Here is a 20,613-nt window from a genome sequence, read left to right as displayed (position 1 = left end):
TACCCCAAGGACACCATAGAACGGCTCGAAAAGGAGAAATGCACCTGCATGTTTGTGGCAGCATTGTTCACAATAGCGAAGATCTGGAAACAGCCCAAGTGTCCGTCAGAGGACGAGTGGATTAAAAAACTTTGGTACATATATACTATGGAATACTACTCAGCCATAAGAAATGATGACATCGGATCATTTACAATAACATGGGTGGACCTTGATAACATTATACGGAGTGAAATAAGTAAATCAGAAAAAAAACTGAGATGAATCCATACATAGAAGGGACATAAAAATGAGACTCAGAGACATGAACAAGAATGTGATGGCAACAGGGGCGGGGGGGTTGGGGGAGGGGGTGAAGAAGGAGAGAGGGGTTAGGGGAGGGGAGGGGCACAAAGAAAACCAGATAGAAGGTGACAGAAGACAATTTAACTTTGCGGGAGGGGTATACAGCACAATCAAATGTCAAAATAATCTAGAGATATTTTCTCTCAACATATGTACCCTGATTTATCAATGTCACTGCATTAAATTTAATAAAAAAATATTAATATTAAAAAAAAAAGTACAGCATTTACTAGTCATATGACTCCTGCAAGCCTTGTTTCCTCAATTATAAATTGGAAGTATTAAATATACTTCTCTAAAGGATTATTGTGAGAATTATGAGAAAATGCATATAAAGCGCTTAGCATTGTCTGAGTAATATATTGGTTATTGTTATAAGAATAATAATTTTTATTATTAATGCTTGTGTTCTTAGTCACTTCTCTTTTTGTTTTAATTGAGTGTTACCCTTGGTCATTCTTCTTCCCTCCCTCCCTCCCTCCCCCCCTTTTCTCCCTCCCTCCCTTTTTCTTTCTTTCTTTCTTTCTTTCTTTCTTTCTTTCTTTCTTTCTTTCTTTCTTTCTTTCTTTCTTTCTTTCTTTCTTTCTTTCTTTCTTTCTTTCTTTCTTTCTTTCTTTCCAGCTGTCTTTCATCTTTTATTAGGTGTTAATTACAATATAAAAGGACTCAGAGGTGCAGGACAAAGGTCTTGGTCAGGAATGTGGCGTCCACACTGGACCCTCTTCAGCGGCACTTGCACCCCTGCTCGTGCTTGAGTTCCTTGTAAGAAGGGCAGTGGTTGGAAAAGCACAGAAGCTGCCCATACCATAGAAACCCAGGGACACTCCCTCTCTTCACACTGACATACCTGTAAATGCTCTAGTAACCTTTGATAATGCTCCAGCAATGCTTTTAGGGGTGAAATCCCACATCAGTATCCAGTTTGGCAGCTCCCCTATTTCGACATCCACGAGTTTCTTCTCCTTCAGTGGTATAGCTGACACCACCTTGGAGTCCGGGGTGTCACTCTTTACACCTGGTTTCAATATGAGTGTTTGCATGTTTTCTCATCTGTACTTCTGATGTGTAGTTTCTTTCCCTGAACTTATAAACATGGATAACTTACTAAGAGACAACAAATGTTTCAGTAGAAAAATGGTCAAAGGACATAAGGCAATTCATACTAAAAAAGAAATCAAATGACTAATAAACATGAAAAAGTGTTTACTCTGTAACATAACAATGAATTATCACTTCTGTTCATAAAATTGGCTTGTGGCCTTCACATGTGGCTCGGCTCCCTCCCAGCATGGTGGCCTCCATGTAGCTGGACTTCGTACATGGCAGTCAGAGGTCTGAGAGTGAAGGGTACAGTGAGTAAGGCAGACTCTGCCCTGTCCTTTCTAAGTTGGCCTTGGAAGCTGTGCAGTTTCACTTCTGCTACTTCTGCTGGGGACAAGTCACAAGCTCGTCCTTGTTCAAGGAGGAAGGGACATAGACACCATCACTTGGTCACATTGTAGAAAAGTGAGATGGTAGATATTATTGCAGCCATCTTTGGAAAATGCACATGTTACTTTTGTAATCAGGGAAAAAAATCGATAAGTACCATTACTTTTTTTTTTTTTTTCTGTATCTTTCTGAAGCTGGAAATGGGGAGGCAGTCAGACAGACTCCCGCATGCGCCCGACCGGGATCCACCCAGCATGCCCACCAGGGGGCAATGCTCTGCCCATCTGGGCGTTGCTCTGTTGCGACCAGAGCCATTCTAGTGCCTGAGACAAAGGCCATGGAGCCATCCCCAGCGTCCGGGCCATCTTTGCTCCAATGGAGCCTCGGCTGTGGGAGGGGAAGAGAGAGACAGAGAGGAAGGAGAGGGGGAGGGGTGGAGAAGCAGATGGGCGCTTCTCCTGTGTGCCCTAGCTGGGAATCGAACCCAGGATTTCCACACACCAGGGTGACGCTCTACCACTAAGCCAACTGGCCAGGGCCAATACCATTACTTTTTTTGAAACTTATTATAAAATACCTAAGAGCCTAATTCTCTGAGGTTTGAATTGGAGACCCATTTTGTATAATAGAGTTGAGAATAACCTTCCCAAGTGTCTGTATGTTGTTTCCTTTGACCTGGGTGAGCTTCCTGTTTCTGATATGCTTCTGTGTGTAGGCCTGAGGGTAGCAGTGGGGACAAGTTGGGGTAGGGTTGTCAGGCCATCGAGTTACACTGGATTTCAGAGAAATAGCAAAGACATTTTTAGTATAAGTATATCCCAAACAGTGCATGGGCCGTACTTATGCTTAACAATTAGTCATCATTTATCTGACATTCAAATTTAACTGGATGTCTTGTATTATTGTTTTTGCTAAACCCAGCAGCATAATTTGGGCAACATCTGTAGATAAGCCTGATGGGCCACTGCCATCCACTCGTGACTCCCTCTCTGTGGGACAATGAAGGGAAGAGCTCTTGGCAGCCGGAGGGATTCTATTCTCAGCGTGGGCATCAACACCATCTGAGAATAGAACAGGGTAAGACATGGGGTGAGGGGTTCAGCCAGTATAGGCTGGAAACCGGGACTTATTAAAAAGTCACTATGACCTTGGATAAGTCACTAAATCTCTCTATGACCTAGTTTCTTGTATGAATCATGCTAATATGAGTTGCTGGGAAGATGAATATGACATGAATGAAACTGCTTTGAAAACCTTAAGAAGGAGATTTAGTATGTTGCTGCTAGTTTCCCCTCATTCTGAGTCTGGTCAGCACTGGACAGTGACAAGCATACCACAGGGCTTTCTCTACAAGAGTTGAGCTCACATCCCTGTTTTTAAAATTTTTTTTATTTATTGATTTTAGAGAGGAAGGGAGAGAGAAAGAGAAAAACATGAATTTGTTGTTCCACTTATTTATGCATTCATTGGTTGATTCTTGTATGTGGATCAAACCTGCAACCTTGCTGTATTGAGATGACACTCTAACCCAGTGTTTTTTCAATTGCCAGTTTGTGGACCTAGGCTGGTCTGCCAGAAACTTTGGCTGGTCTGCAAAAGAGTTAACCACCTTGATGTTGTATGAAGATCATAGACCCAATGATCTTAGTGGAATTCACTTATGCTCAGATTGATTGCCACTTATTAGCTTGTCTTATTGATGAAAATACTATCAAGGTTGTCTTAGATATCTTTGGAACTTGTAGGCCCGTTTGAACAACCTTTGGCATCATGCAGAGCATTTAAACATCATGTGAAATAGACCAAAAGCATTTGGACAAACTTATGTAGTATTCAATGCGTTATACACATGGAGTTTGAAAATCAAGCACCAGCTTGTACCGTGTAGCACTGCTTAGTGTGGTAAGTTGAAACTTTATTTGTTGCATGGTTCTGTTTCCAGCTGGCTAGGTTATGCACAGGCTCTAATTCCCACCCCTTCTCTCTGTAGTTCATTTTTTTCTTGAGCAAATAATATTTGGACAAAGTTATTTATTTTTCATTTTTTTACTTTTCCAGAGAAAGAGATAAATACAGGAAGGGAAAGAGAGAGGGAGGAGAGAGATGAAAAGCATCAACTCATAGTTGCCTCACTTTAATTGTTCACTGATTGCTTCTCATATGTACTTTGACTGGGGGTGGGGGTGGAGGGTTCCAGTCTAGCCAATGACCCCTTGCTCAAGCCAGCAGCCTTGGGCTCAAGCCAGCGACCTTGGGCTTCAAGCCAGTGTCCTTGGTATTGTGTTGATGATCCTGTGCTCAAGCCAGTGACTCCATGCTCAAGCTGGCAAGCTTGCACTCTGGCTGATAAACTCATGCTCAAGCTGGCAACCTCAGGGTTTCAAACCTGTGACCTGAACAATCCCATTTGATGCTCTATCTACTGTGCTACCACCAGTCAGGCTTGGACAAACGTATATATGTCAAATGATTCATACATCTGGCATTTGGAAACTAAGTACCAGCTGGCACTGTACTACACTGTTGTGCACACGATTAAACTTTATCTGTACCACCTTCCTTCCTCTCTCAGTAATACATTTTTTTCATGCTTGTGCAAATAGTCGTGCATGTGCTTGCCTGTTCAGAACACATCCATACTGTTTGCAAATAAATTATTGTGCATTTTAGTGTTATTGTGCTGTAAATTTTAAACCCTACAAAATAGAAAGAGATAAAAACAACAAAACATTTTAACCTTCTTCAAAAGTGAAAACAATAGTTAAAAGAAGTGATGATACCTAAAGTAAACCAGGTGCTAGTGCTTCAACTTTAAAAGAAACAGTGAAAAAAGAAATGTGTTGATGATTTGGAAGGTGCAACAGAAACCATAAAAAGAAAGAAGACTTTGTTAGGCAGTATGATTAAGAGTATTTAAAACTTGGTTTCACTGCAGTACCTGGTAGTGAGTTATCGCCACAGTCCTTGTATGGAAGGGGTTCTGAAATTCTGCCGAATGTGCAGCGAAACCTCCAGACCTACTCGTCACCTGCATTCCAAGCAGAGCAATCTTATTGAGAAGCCACTGGATATTTTTGAAAGATTATACAACCAAATAAAAAGTCAGAAAACTCAAATGAAGAAAATGATGACTAATGACAAATTGCTACTTCAGGTGTCTTATTTAGCTACCCTCTGAATATTGAAAACAAAAGCCCATTCACTATTGGTGAAGAATTAGGGAAGCCTCGCAGCTTAGATGCCACTCAGGAAATTTTGGGTCCTCACGCTGACAAAAACTTGAGGCTATATCACTTTCAGAGAATACCATTCAAAGAAGAATTGTTGATATAGCCAATGATATTGAAGAGCAAATTATAGAGGAAATAAAGAAATTGAAATGTTTTGCCATTCAACTTGATGAATCAAATGACTTGAATAACCACGCTAGTCTACTTTTCTTCGTGAGATATATTGACAGTCAAGACTTTAGGGAAGAACTACTTGTTTGTCTTGATCTACCTAGTTCAGAGATATTTAATGCTCTTTTTTTCCCCTTTTTTATTTTTTTTGTGTGACAGAGACAGAGAGAGGAACAGATAAGGTCAGACAGACAGGAAGGGAGAGAAATGAGAAGCATCAATTCTTCGTCACAGCACCTGAGTTGCTCACTGATTGCTTTCTCATATGTGCCTTGACCTGAGGGGTACAGCAGAGCAAGTGACCCCTTGCTGAAGTCAGGGACTTTAGGCTTCAAGCCAGTGACCTTTGGGCTTAAGACAGCAACCATGGGGTCATGTCTATGATCCCACACTCAAGCCAGTGACCCCATGCTCAAGCTGGTGAGCCCGCACTCAAGCTGGTGACCTCAGGGTTTTGAACCTGGGTCCTCTGTGTCCTGTTTGATGCTCTGTCCACTGCACCACTACCTGGCCAGGCATTTAATGCCCTTAATGAGTACTTTCAAGTGGAGAGCTTAGACTAGATAAAGTGTGTCGAAGTGTGTGTGGATGGTATTGTGAACATGATTGGACGTCACTCAGGAGTAGTTGCAAAAATAAAAAATATTGCACATCCAGAAATGGTGTTCACACACTCTGTGATTCACTGGCAGCATTTGGTTGCAAAGAAACTTTCCTCTGAATTGAACACAGTGATGAAATACATGGTGAAGATCATTAATGATACTCTTTTTAAAATTTTGTTTATTGATTTTTAGAGAGAGTAGAGAAAGAAAGAGAGAGGAGAAGTGGGAAGCATCAACTCATAGTAGTTGCTTCCTGTATGTGCCGTGACCAGGCAAGCCCAGGGTTTTGAACCAGTGACCTCAGCATTCCAGGTCAATGCTTTATCCACTGCGCCACCACAGGTCTGGCCATTAATGACATTCATATTCAAGGTTTGAACTCCAGACTGTTCACGACACTATGTGAAAGCATGGGTTCCTAACACCAAGTTTTCCTACTCTATGTGGAGATGAGATGGCTTTCAGGGGAAAGGGTTCTTTCATGCCTTTTTGAGCTAAGATAAGAAGTGAAACAGTTTCTGCAAGAGCAAAACTCTGCATTAGTGGAGCTTTTGTTCGATGAAGAATGAATGGCCAAGTTTCCATATATGGAGGATATATTTATTGTCTTCAATGAGCTAAATATTTCTTTTCAAGGGTTTAACACAAACATTTATACACTAAGAAATAAGATAGATGCATTAAAAAAAGAACGTGTTTTTTGAGGAAGTTGCATACAGGAAGAAGATGTAGAAATGGTTCCGCTTTTCTAAGACTTTTTTGACTGCTGTGGACATGAACTGAAAAGTCATTTTTAATATAATAAGTCAATATATAAAAGTGCTAGTTCAAAACTTTGACTATTACTCCTTGAAAATGAAGATCCCCTTAAAGGTAGCCTCTGGTTCAATAACCCATTCATGGAAGATATCAACTCCTGATCCCTTAATCATTGTGAAAAAGAAAAACTGATAATCTGACATCACTTTGGTGTCTAAACATAAAATGAAATCATTGTCATAATTTTGGATATCACTGCAAAAAGAATATCCATCTCTTAGTTGCAAAGCTATTAAATTTTTAATCATATTTTCTACTACCAACTTGTGTGAGAAGACTTTTTCAGCCCTATCACTAATAAAAATGAAACAGAGAAACTAAATGGACGTCAATGCACTGCCTCATCTCTTGGAAATAAAACTGCAGCCTAGGTTATTAAGTATTCTTGCAAAGGAGCAACAGCATATTTTGTACTAGCTTTACTTGATTTATATATTGCTCTCTAGAAATTTCAGTTTCACTCTACTAAAAAAAAAATATTTTTGTCTGACTGATGTTGACCTAGGACACTGAGGTTCGAGGTTTGAAACCCCGAGGTTGCTGGTTTGAGTGTGGGATCATTGACATGATCCCATGGTCACTGGCTTTAGTTCTAAGGTCATTGACTTGAAGTCCAAAGTTGCTGGATTAAGCCCAAAGTCACTGGCTTGTGTGAGGGGACAGTGGCTCAGCTTGAGCTCCCTGGTCAAGGCACATATAAGAAGCAATCAATGAGCAACTAAAGTGATGCAACTATGAGTTGATGCTTTCCATCTCTCTCCCTTCCCTCCTTACTAAAAAAATATATTTTTATTCACTGATGAAAAGAATATATATATATATTCTTCATCTGGTTATTTTAGAGAATTTTCATTTTATAGTATTATAATTAAAAGATAAAGCACACCTGACCAGGTGGTGGTGCAGTGGATAGAGCATCTAAAACCCTGGGGTCGCTGACTTGAGTGTGGGCTCACCAGCTTGAGCATGCGATCATAGGCATGACCTCATGGTCTTCAGCTTGAGCCCAAAAGTTGCTGGCTTGAAGCCCAAGGTCACTGGCTTGAGCCCAAAGTTGCTGCTGAGCAAGGGGTCACCGGCTTCTCTGGAGCCCTCTGATCAAGGTACATATGAGAAGCAATCAATGAACAATTAAGGTACTGTATGTGTTGATGCTTCTCATCTCTCTCCCTTTCTGTGTGTCCCTCACTTTCTCTCTATCTCTCAAAAAAAAAAAGATAGTGCATAAAATACTAAAAATTATTTTTAGTTCTGCTTTAGTGGTCCCAGAAATACATAATTCTCCTATTTCACCAGTTCTGAAGTGTAAAAAGGTTGAAAATCACTGCTCTAACCAACTGAGTTACCCGGCCAGGGCTCACATCCCTGTTTTTAAACAAAATGCACACCAAAGTGTTGTCACTTTAAAAAAATTTATTTATTTGAGAGAGAGAAATGGAGAGAGAGAGAGAGAGGAGAGAGGAGAGAGAGTGAAAAGGATTAACTCGAAGTTGCTTCACTTCAGTTATTTATTTTTTTTCATTTTTTTTTTTTTTTTCTGAAGCTGGAAACGGGGAGAGACAGCCAGACAGACTCCCGCATGCGCCCGACCGGGATCCACCCGGCACGCCCACCAGGGGCGACGCTCTGCCCACCAGGGGGCGATGCTCTGCCCATCCTGGGCGTCGCCATGTTGCGACCAGAGCCACTCCAGCGCCTGAGGCAGAGGCCACAGAGCCAACCCCAGCGCCCGGGCCATCCTTGCTCCAATGGAGCCTCAGCTGCGGGAGGGGAAGAGAGAGACAGAGAGGAAAGCGCGGCGGAGGGGTGGAGAAGCAAATGGGTGCTTCTCCTGTGTGCCCTGGCCGGGAATCGAACCCGGGTACTTCAGTTATTTATTGATTGCTTCTTCTACATGTCTTGACTGAGGGTTCAAGCCAATCCAGTGACCCCTTGCTCAAGCCGGTAATCTTGGGATCATGTCGATGATCCCACTCAAGCCAGCAATGTTGGGTTTTCGAACCCAGACCTCAGTGTTCTGGGTCATCACTCTATCCACTGTGTCACACTCGGTCAGGCTGTTTTGCTTTTTAAAATCTATTATCTCCTGTGCCACCATGAGCTACATGAACTAGGGCAATAGCAGATCTTTCTGTTGAGTAAAGGGTTAAATGCGTCACTGAGTCCTTTTCCTTTTTTTATTTATCCACTGTGACTCTCTTCTGTAGAGTTCACACAAGTCAGAGGTACTGTGCTCCATAATCACACTCTTTTCCTTCTCTCTGCTAAGATAACAATTCCAGGAGCTAAAATGAAGACTAGTGAATTTATGCCTGTTTCCAAATAGAGATCTGGCCAATGGCAAAGGTTTTTGTTGTTGTTTATCAGTTGCTAGGTAGGAAAGGATCCTACACAGCTGCAAGCTGGCATAGTTCTTGCAAGCAAGAAGAAAGGCAGCCAGCCTGCTCTACCAGTAAGAAGATGTCATCTTTACATCATTCTCATAAAGACAGAAAGTACAATCAACTTTTTATTGTTTGCGTTATTGGTGATTTAATTAGTGCAAAACTATTTTTTTTCTTCTTTTTAAGATTTCGGCTATGGATTTTAGAGAGAGGAAAAGAGAGAGAAAGGCAGGAAGTAGAGTGGGAAGCATCAATTCATATTTGTTGCTTCTCGTATGTGCCTTGATTGGGCAAACCTGGGGTTTTGAACCAGTAACCTCAGCATTTATTGTCAAGTTGACGCTTTATCCACTGCATCACCACAGGTCAGGCCAGAGCAAAACTTCTATTAATGAAGAACCAATTGTCTGGAACCTCAAAATTTGCTTTCACCCCCAATTCTACCTTTTAGTGAATACTTAAATATTTGCTGAGTATTTAGAAAAACCAATCACATTATACATTTATTAAAATAAATAAATTTGAACAAGTGTAAGGATATGGTGAGTATATATTCAGCTAGTTTTCTTATTTTTGTGTTTCTTATTTCAGGTAAAAAATATATATAATATATTATTTATATATAAAATATATAAATATATAATGTCTAGAATGATGACTATGACCTGGAAAAATCCTTAGGCATCAAAGAAAGATGAATTTATATATACTACTTACAAATATTAGGGGATATTTTATAGCTTCATATTCATTTTGAAATATCCCCTAATTTTTGTGAGCAGTATATATATATTTATATGTTATACATTTTATATAAAAGTAATATATGGTACCTAGTCAAGGAGAAATGTTTATGTTAAAAATAAATTATTTGCTACAATAAAAGAAATAAAAAATTAAAAAATAAATTAGAGATCTAAGATGTATGTTCATGTTACTAGAAATTTAAGCAATTGTATTTGCAAAAATATAGTCATAGTTTTACCTTATGCTAGATAATATCATCACATAAACTGTTCCAGAAAACCATCCACTAAAATCATTTCCCATTGGAATTGTTTCTTGGTTGTGGATTATTCTGTATGAGTGTGTGTGTGTGTGTGTGTGCGCGCGCACGCGCGCGTGCCAGAGACAGAGAGAGAGAGAGAGAGAGAGAGAGACAGTGACAGATAGGGACAGACAGACAGGAAAGGAGAGAGATGAAAAGCATCAGGTCTTTGTTGTGGCACCTTAGTTGTTCATTGATTGCTTTCTCATATGTGTCTTGACTGGGGGACTAGAGCAGAGTGAATGACCCCTTGCACAAGTCAGCAACCTTGGGCTCAAGCCAGTGACCACGAGGTCATGTCTATGATCCCACGTTCAAGCAACAACCTTGCACTGAAGCAGGTGACATTAGGGTTTTAAACCTGGATCTTTCACGTCCCTGTCTGACATTCTATCCACTGCGCCACCACCTGGTCAGGCTTTTATTTATTTATTTATTTATTTATTTTTAATTTTATTTTTTTAGTGAGAGAGAGCAAGAGAGACAGACAGAGACAGACAGGGAGAAAGCTGAGAAGCATCAATTCTTCCTTGCAGCACTTTTTAGTTGTTCATTGATTGCTTTCTCATATGTGCCTTGACCGGGCTGGGGGTGGGGAGCTACAGCTGAGCCAGTGACCCCTTGCTCAAGCCAGAGATCTTGGGCTTCAAGCCAGTGACCATGAGATCATGTCTATGATCCCACGCTCAAGCCAGAGACCCTGTGTTCAAGCAGGTGACCTTGGGGTTCTGAACCTGGGTCCTCAGCATCTCGGACTGACGATCTATCCATTGTGCCACAGCCTGATCAGGCTATTTGTGGGTTATTTTATGATGAGTCTGACTTCCACATTGACCGTATCTAGATTTCACTGGCCCTGTTTGCACATTAGATTCTTAGGGAGGTGAACTCTTGTTCCTCTTATTTGCCAGGGCCCGACACATAATTGACTCTTAGGAAATAGTCAATGAACAATGTGAATGACCTGATAAATAGGAGTTCTTAAACTGGAGTCTTAGACAGCTTAGAGAAGTTCAATAAATTCTTCAAGGACACACAAAGGAGGTGGTGTGGGGATTCCAACCTAGGGCCCCAGAGCCTGAGGGCCTGTGATCTTAACTGGTACATTCAATTGCATGCTATGATTCATTGTGATATTAATTTCCTCTTAAAATGATATATATACATATATATATGCATATGTGTATGCATATATACATGTATATATGTGTGTGTATATATTAATTATTTTATTTTATTTCTTTCTAGCTAGAGAGAGAGAGACAGGGACAGACATACAGGAAGAGAGAGAGATAAGAACCATCAACTCATAGTTGTGGTACCTTAATTGTTCATTGATTGCTTTCTCATATGTGCCTCGCCAGCGATCTTTGGGCTCAAGCTAGTGTTCCTGTGCTCAAGCCAGCGACCTCAGGGTTTCGAACCTGGGCCCTCAGGGTCTCAGGCCGATGCTCTATTCACTGCACTACTACCTGTTTAGGCATTAAATTTTATTTATTGATTTTAGAAAGAAAGAAAGGGGGAGAGAAAGAGAATGAGGTGGAGAGAGAGAGAGGGAGAGAGAAAGAAATATCAATTTGTTGTTTTACATTCATGCACTCGTTGATTGATTCCTGCATGTACCCTGACTGGGGATTTAACCCACAACCTGGGCACATTGGGATGATGCTAAGCTACCAGCAGGGCTGTGAGTATATCTTTGATGTAGAATATTAAATGTCTTAGAATTCAGAGATAGGTCAGGAGACTTGGAAGTTCCAAGGACGTTTGAGGAAGGGACAGGGATTTGAAATGAGCGTATTTGAAGGATAGGACATATTTCAATAGGTAGGCTGGAACTGGGTGTGTTATGAGGGAAGAACAAAGTAAGCAAGGGAGAGGAGGTGAGAAAGGCAGAGTTCGTGCAGGGGAGGAATGAGAGAAGACTGGAAAGGGAGGTATGGAAAGGCTTTGCAACCAATTTGTTTTATTTCCATTTACGTCTCCCAGCATCTCATGCATGTCAACAACAAGTAATCTGAAAGGATTTAGCAGCAGTGAATTGTCAATAATTAGTGTGCTAATCTCTCGAAAGCATCCTGGAGAATTAAAATTCTTTTCTCAGATAGCTTTGATCCGTGGGTCTGACCATGTCAAGTGTTTCCTGCTGCTCTCTCAAGGGCAAATTCCTTCTCATCTCTTCAAGGCCTGTCCTGCTGTTCTGAGGCAGACAGAGATGGAGGGGACACAGGCCTGCCCTGGCGGCCTGGGACCCTGTAGTAGCCACTTTTTTTTTTTTTTTTCCCCTGAAGCTGGAAACGGGGAGAGACAGTCAGGCAGACTCCTGCATGCGCCCCACCGGGATCCACCCAGCACGCCCATCAGGGTGACGCCTGGGGCAGAGGCCAAGGAGCCATCCCCAGCGCCCGGGCCATCTTTGCTCCAATGGAGCCTTGGCTGCGGGAGGGGAAGAGAGAGACAGAGAGGAAGGAGGGGGGGTTGGAGAAGCAAATGGGCGCTTCTCCTATGTGCCCTGGCCGGGAATCGAACCCGGGTCCCCCGCACGCCAGGCTGACGCTCTACTGCTGAGCCAACCGGCCAGGGCCTGTAGTAGCCACTTTTGTGGACTCTGCTCGGGGCTCCTTTGCTTCCCTTTGAAACAACACAGAGGCCTGGGCTCCAGCTTTCTGTTTCTTTGGCCAGGACGGTCAGGCTGGTCTTAGCAGAAAATGTTTCCTGTAAACAATAAAGCAAAACTAATATCCTTAATGGCCACACTGGAAAGGCTGCTAGCTGTTTGCCCACTTCCTGCCTATTCAGGCACACTCTAACCTGAGACCCGTGCTGGCTGGCATGAGAATGACATTTATGTGTATTTATGTTAAGTCGACAGCTCTGGTGTTGGTGGGGAGAACTTGAGAGCTGTTCTCATAAAAATCTCATTAAAAACCCACCTTAATCTGAAAATACTTTTAAAAGTTTTTACTCCCTAAATATGAACAATTATTGTTTTGTCCTCCTACTCCAAAGACTTTCTAAAAACTTGGAGTATATGAGACAACCAACAACAACAAAAAAGAGTTTAATTCTTCTTATTTGTCTTTGTTCTTAAATTTTTTTTCTCGATTCTTAATGAAACTGAGTTTTCATTGCTTTTATGCTACATTATTGTAGGGGTGGGTGTTATTTCAGTTTCTTCTTTAAAAATGTCCATACAACCATCTTCCTTCCTTCCTTCCTTCCTTCCTTCCTTCCTTCCTTCCTTCCTTCCTTCCTTCCTTCCTTCCTTCCTTCCTTCCTTCCTTCCTTCCTTCCTTCTCTTCCTTCTCTTCCTTCCTTCCTTCCTTCCTTCCTTCCTTCCTTCCTTCCTTCCTTCCTTCCTTCCTTCCTTCCTTCCTTCCTTTCTTTCTTTCTTTCTTTCTTTCTTTCTTTCTTTCATTCAGATTTCATTTATTAATTTTACAGAGAGAGCCAAGAGATGGGGGTAGGAATGAGAAGTATCAACTTATGGTAGCTTTACTTTAGTTGTTCATTGATTGCTTGTCATATGTGCTTAGACTGGGCAAGCCCAGGGTTTCTTTCCAACCACCAGCCTCAGTGTTCCAGGTTGATGCTCTATCCATTGTGCTACCACAGGCCAGGTTCACCACAACCATTTCAACCTGAAGCTAATTAATCAGTGTTGCTAGGTAAGACATCTACACTGATTGCCTTTTCACTTAACAAAATTTTTTTTTTGAGATTTGAGTAACGATGATAGTACAAAATCCAAAAGATCCTAAGAGTTATGTTAAAAAGGAAGCTTTCTCTTATTTCTCTAGTCTTCATTTCCTGTTCACAGAAGCAACTGCTGTGTCTCGTGTACCATTTCAGGGAACTCTTCTGCACGTTTGAGCTCTGTGTATGTGTGTGTGTGTATAAATGTGTGTGTTTGTGTTTCTCTTTAAAAGTTGCACACATACAGCCTGACCCGGTGGTGGCACAGTGGAGAGAGCATTGGCCTAGGACGCTGAGAACACAGGTTCAAAACTCTGAGGTCACCAGCTTAAGCACAAGCTCACCAGAATGAGCGTGGGGTCACTGACTTGAATGTGGGATCATAGACATGACCTCATGGTCGCTGGCTTGACATCCAAGGTCACTGGCTTGAAGCCCAAGGTCGCTGGTTTGAGCAAGGAATTACTGGCTCAGCTGGAGCCTCCCGGTCAAGGCATATGTGAGAAAGGAGTCAATGAACAACTAAAATGATGCAACTATGAGTTGAAGCTTCTCATCTCTCTTCCTTCCTGTCTGTTTGTCTCTGTCTCTCTAGCTAAAAAAAAAGTTACACACACATAAATGGTGGCTGACACATGCTATTCTTCACCTTGTTTTTCCATTATACGTGTTGGATAGAAGACACACAGAACTACCTAATCCATTTCTATAGCTGCATAGGATTCCATTTACCTAAGCAGTTTTTTAGCTATACAGCTTGTCTCCAGTGAAAGTTATTGTGCAAACAGCATTTGTTCTAAGAGTGAGCATAACTGTGGAATAAATTTCTGAATATGGAATTGCTAGTCCAAAGAGAATATACATTAAACATATTTGAAATATATATATTTCCAAATAGCTCCTCCAAAGAAGTTGTGTAAATTTATATGAAAGTGCCAGGCCCTCACCAGGTAGCTCAGTTGGTTAGAGCATCATCCCGATACACCAATGTGGGTTTGGTCTCCAGTCAGGACACATGCAAGAACCAACCAATGAATGCATAAATAAGTGGAACAACAAATTGATGCTTTTCTCATTCTCTCCCTTCCTCTCCCTAAAATCAATCAAAGAATAAATTTTTAAAAAATGCCAGTTTTCTCATTTTCTTACCAACACAGTATATGTCATTCAATTTTTGGTATTTGCTAATATGAAAGTGGTGATAGTATCTCATTGTAGTTTTACTTATCATTTTTCCCATTATAAGTAATATGGAGCATGTTTTTATATGTATAAAAGACCTTTTTATTTCTTTTGTATGTACTATTTACCCTTTTACCCATTTTTGGTGATTGGTCTTTTTTATTGATTATAGGTATTCTACATATTAATGAATTATTGGTTTATTGTTTCTAGTGCTGTTTGTTGCGAATTCTTTCCTTATATTTTGTCATTTCTTTTGATTTCATTGATATGTTCTTTTTTAAAAGAGAGAAAAATGTCAGTTTTGTTGTTCCACTAACTTATGCATTCATTGGTTGATTTTTTAATTTAAGATTTTATTTATTACTTTTACAGAGAGAAGAGCAGAGGGAGTGAGAAGTATCACAACTCACAGTTGCTTCATTTTAGTTGTTCACTGTTTGCTAGTATGTGCCTTGACCTGGCAAGCCCAGGGTTTTGAACCTGCAACCTCAGCCTCAGTGTTCCAGGTTGATGCTTTATCCACTGCACCACCACAGGTCAGGCTACGGGTTGATTCTTTAAAAAAAAATTTTTTTTTTAAATTATTGAATTCAGTGAAAGAGAAAGGGAGATGACGGAGACAGACACAGGAACATTGATTCGTTTCTGTATGTTCCCTGACCGGGGACTAGAACCGGCAATCTCTGCGCTTTGGGACTATGCTCCAACCCACTGAGCTAACTGGCCAGGGCTATTGGTTGATTCTTGTATGTGCCTTGATTGGGGATCGAACCCATAACATTGGCATATGGGGGTGATCCTGTAGCCAACTGAGCTAAATGGCCAGGTCTCATTGGTATATTCTTTTATGGCTATTAGATGTTGTTTCCTATTTAACCTTCTTTTACTCCCAGAGTATTTTAAAAATTCTTCCATCTTTCCTTCTATTGTGTGTGTGTGTGTGTGTGTGTGTGTGTGTGTGTACATGTAAATCTTTGATTCATTAAAAATTTATTTTGGGTGTTTGCTTAGGCAGCACATACAGTAAGATAAGAACAATACAGAGAAGATTAGTCATGGCCCCCAAGTGAGGATGACATGCAAGTTTGTGAAACGTTCTATATTTTTAAAAAATGGACACGGACAACAGTGTGGTGATTGCTGGCATGGGCGGGGGTGCAGCAGAAGGTCCAGGGGAATAAACGGTGATGGACGAAGACTTGGCTGGGGGATGGACTCACAGGACGGTGCACAGAGATGTGTTATAGAATCGGGCGCCTGAAACCTGCATAGTTATGTTAACTAGCATCACCCCAATAAATTCTGTTAAAAATTTTATTTTGGTCTATAAATAAGGTAGAAATCTTATTTTCAATTTTAATATTTCAGATGGCTACTCAATTGTGACCATATTATTTATTGTTTAATCTATCTTTTCCTTGTTTATTTGAAAGACCGTTTTTTATTTTCTTTAAATTTTCTTATTTTTTAAATTTTTTGTGACAGAGACAGAGAGAGACAGAGAAAGGGACAGATAGGGACAGACAGACAGGAAGGGAGAGAGATGAGAAGCATCAATTTTTTGTTGCGGCACCTTAGTTGTTCATTGATTGCTTTCTCATATGTGCCTTGACTGGGGGGCTCCAGCTGAGCTAGTGACCCCTTGCTCAAGCCAGTGACCTTGGGCTCAAGCTGGTGAGCCTTGCTCAAACCAGATAAGCCCGTGCTCAAGCTGGTGACCTTGGGGTTTCGAACCTGGGTCCTCTGTGTCCCAGTCCAACGCTCTATCAACTGCGCCATCACCTGGTCAGGTGAAAGGCCATTTTAAAAAATATATTTTTCTTTTTAATTACAGCTGACATACAATATTATATTAGTTTTAGGTGTACAACACAATGATTAGTCATTTTACTCTGATAAATCTAGTACCCACCTGGCACCATACATTGTTATTACAATATTATTGACTATATTCCCTATGGTATACTTTACATTCCAATGATTATTTTGTAATGCAATTACTAATTTGTAATTCTGAATCCCTTCCCTTTTCCACAGTCTTCCTAACACTCCTCCCATCTGGCAACCATCAAAAGAAAGTCCACTTTTTTTTTTTTTTTTAGCAGAGAGAGAGACAGACAGGGGCAAACAGACTGGAAGGGAACGAGATAAGAACATCAATTCTTTATTGTGGCTCCTTAGTTGTTCATTGATTGCTTTCTTATACATGCCTTGACTGGGGGACTCTAGCCGAGCCAGTGACCCCTTGCTCAAGCCAGCAACTTGGGCTTCAAGCCAGCAACTTTGGGTTTCAAGTCAGCAACTTTAGGCTTAAGCCAGCGACTATGGGGTCATGTCTATTATCTCATGCTCAAGCCAGTGACCCTGTGCTCAAGCCGGTGACCCTGTGCTCAAGCTGTTGAGCTCGTGTTCAAGCTGGATGGGCCCATGCTCAAACTGGTGACCCTGGGGTTTCAAACCTGGGCCCTCGGCATCCTAGGCTGATGCTCTATCCACTGCACCACTGTCTGGTCAGGCAAGTCCACTTTTATTGTATACTAAATTTCTTTTTGAAAAAAAGATTTTATTTATCGATTATACAGAGAGAGAAGAGAGAGGGAGGGGAGTGAGAAATATCAACTCATGGTTGCTTCACTTTAGTTGATTATTGCTTGCTTGTTGTTTCTCATATATGTCTTGACCAGGCAAACCCAGGGTTTCAAACCGGCAGCCTCAGCATTTCAGGCCAATGCTCCATCCACTGTGCCAGGCTGTAAACTAAATTTCTGAATGAATTTGAGTTTATTTCTGGACTGTGGTCTGTTCTGTTGGTGATGCCATGCAAATCTGACAACTCTTCAAGGGCTTTTTATAAAAATGTTTCAAAATTAATTAAAACACAACATTTCTATCACTTTAGACAATTGAAATAATCAGAATTTTAAGAGATTTGATTTTTGATTTGCTAAAATTTTCCAAAGACCTTTAGACCTAGTCAATATTTTGAGCCCAATCTTCAGTAAAAAGTGACTTGACTTTGTGCTAGTGAAAAATTGTAGATTCCGCCTGACCTGTAGTGGTGCAGTGGATCAAGCGTTGACCTGGAACACTGAGGTCGCTGGTTCAAAACCCTGGGCCTGCCTGGTCAAGGACATGTGGGAGTTGATGCTTCCTGCTCCTCCCCCCTCCCCCCCACCCCGTCTGTCTCTCTCTGCCCCTCTTCTCTAAAATGAATAAATAAAAAAAATAAATAAACTTCAACCTCTGAGTCAAATTAAAAAAAATTGTAGATTCCTATGCAAACATTACGCCCGAAAATAAAATATTTCACATTTGTTTTTATTAACTTTCTTCTTTGTTTGCTCTTTTATCACTTAATAATGAAACATGTTTATGTAAAATTTTTGTTGGCAGCGTTATTATATCTTTGTACTCTATTATAAAGATGAAAATTTCAAAATATGTCTTTATTACCCTTTTTATTCAAGTAAAAAAAATTTTTTTAAAGAGAAACAGGAAGGAAGAGAGATGGGAAACATTAAGTTAATTCAGTTTAGTTGTTCATTGATTGCTTCTCACATGTGCCTTGACCGGGGGCTCAAGATGACCCAGTGGCCCCTTGCATAAGCCAGTGACTTTTGAGCTCAAGCCAGCAACATGGGATCATATTGATGATCCCACACGCAAGCCAGTGACCCCGCACTCAAGCTGGCAACCTTGGGGCTTCAAACCTGGGACTGGTCAAACTCAAGTAAAAATTGTAATTGCGGTAAAATACACTTAACATGAAATTGACTAGTTAACCATTTCTAAGTGTATATATAGCTCAGGGGCACTTAGTCCATTCACATTGTTGTGCAACCATCACTACTGGTCATTTACTTTTTAAAATAAGTGTACATCTGTCTTTCTTTTTTTTGCCAATTTAAAATAGTTTTATTTAAGACATCACATATTCCACTTTTCAGCTGTCTTTTAAAAGGCAGAGAGCCACTTAAAAATGGTGTTTTGAATCCCTGAGAAGCCAAAGCCAGCCAGCACTGTGAAGCTGACGTGCCCAGCGTTTTTCTGGAACACAAATGCATTCTATAAAAGAAATGTGTTTCTTGGCTCCAGGTGCCAATATATTACATCTGTCCATTTAGAAATTAATCTGAAACTTGGTTCTTAAACTTCCAGATTGAGCTTGAGCTCAGAGGAAACAAAACCGTGGCCTCTACCTCTTGTGACTGTCAGCACAATTTGTGGAATCGTCCAAGACTCAGGGCTTTTGATCTTTTGAATGAGGTTCTCCTAACATTACTTAGATAAATGGAGACATGCTTCTTTCACACCTCCTGAATATTTGTCCCTTGCCCTCTCATCTTGCTCCATGTGTCACTCCCACCAAATGAGAAATGAGCCACTTCATATGGGAAAATCTCTCTCTCTCTCTCTCTCTGTTTTTTTTTTTTTGCACACAGACATATGTCCATGGTGCCCTGAATGCAAACCCTATTGCTGCTCAGTGCCATGTAGAGAGTGTGGTCCAGCAGGGACTCTAAGGACCCCCTTCTGAGTGGAGAGGCACATGTCCAAATATAATGTTTTCCTTCTTGGTCTTGTGGGGGGATTTGTGTTAATGGATGTGGGCAGGAGGGAGTCAGTTAAAGGAAGCGCTTGGTCTGGCGGCAGAGTCGGCTCTTGGAGCCAGATCAGGCCAGCTGTGCGGTCTCCCTGACACTCTGCCCTCTGCGCACTGGAGGGGCTGCTGTTCAGCAGATTGCTGCCATGTCAGAAGATGCCGGGCACCACCGGTCCATGTTTCTGCTGCATTTGTACCCTAGTTTGTACATTCTTTTTGGCTGTGCTTATTTGCATAACTTGTGTCACCAAAGTTAAAAATTCACATCCTGTTATAGGACATGGCATTAGATGTGTTAGTGGAATTAATTTTTGCATAAGAAAGGCTTAAAGAGTCCTTCTCTCTCCACTTTCTAAGGCATGTCCAGAGAAGCTGGGAAGAGCAGGAATCAGCATGAGCATAGGACCAAGCAATGGAAGGAAGTGTGAGAAACAATGTTGCAGCTTCAGTCATTTTTTTCTGGAGACGACTTGAGGCCAAATAGGTCGCTTTCCCCCCATCTATAAGATGAGACTAATTATAGTATTTTCCTTGTTGGGTTGTGGTGAGGATTAAGCAAGTTAACAGATAGTGTTCAGATAAATGCCTAGTACTGAATAATCTAAGTGCTAGCTGTGTTAGTATTATTACCATTTCTCAGCCATCTCTGTGTATATTCTGAGATACTGGTATTTTTGAGCTTTGTTTTCAATTGTTCTTGAGAGACACAAGCTGCAATGATCTCATTTTCCTATCTCATTGTGAAATGCAATAAAATGAAACAATACAGCAACAACTCTTTTAAGATTTTTTTAAAAAATTATTTATTTATATTTTGGGGAGAGAAGAGAGAAAAAGGTGGGGGGAAGCATCAACTCGTAGTACTTGCTTGTCATATATGCCTTGGCCAGGCAAGCCCAGGGTTTCAAACCTGGGTCCTCAGCATCCCAGATCGATGCTTTATCCACTGTGCCATCACAGGTCAGGCAACAACTTTATTACCAATTATATTTTGACTTGGGTCAGAGTTAGAGACTACAGCTAGTGCTCGACTTACGACCACAACTGGTTCTGACAAACCGGTCGTAACAGGATTTGGTTGTAAGTTGAATAGGCT

General features: G+C 41.0%; 1 non-coding gene across 1 annotated transcript; it reads left to right on the top strand.

Moving 5' to 3' along the window:
* The first annotated feature begins 15,913 nt into the window (after nt 1-15,913).
* LOC136332721 (U6 spliceosomal RNA) lies at nt 15,914-16,021 on the top strand. Its single transcript, XR_010730880.1, has one exon. It is a non-coding gene; the product is annotated as a U6 spliceosomal RNA (small nuclear RNA).
* Nucleotides 16,022-20,613: the final 4,592 nt, after the last annotated feature.

This window comes from Saccopteryx bilineata, chromosome 3, assembly GCF_036850765.1.
Source record: "Saccopteryx bilineata isolate mSacBil1 chromosome 3, mSacBil1_pri_phased_curated, whole genome shotgun sequence".
NCBI lineage: Eukaryota > Metazoa > Chordata > Mammalia > Chiroptera > Emballonuridae > Saccopteryx > Saccopteryx bilineata.
This window is presented reverse-complemented; position numbering and strand designations above follow the sequence as displayed.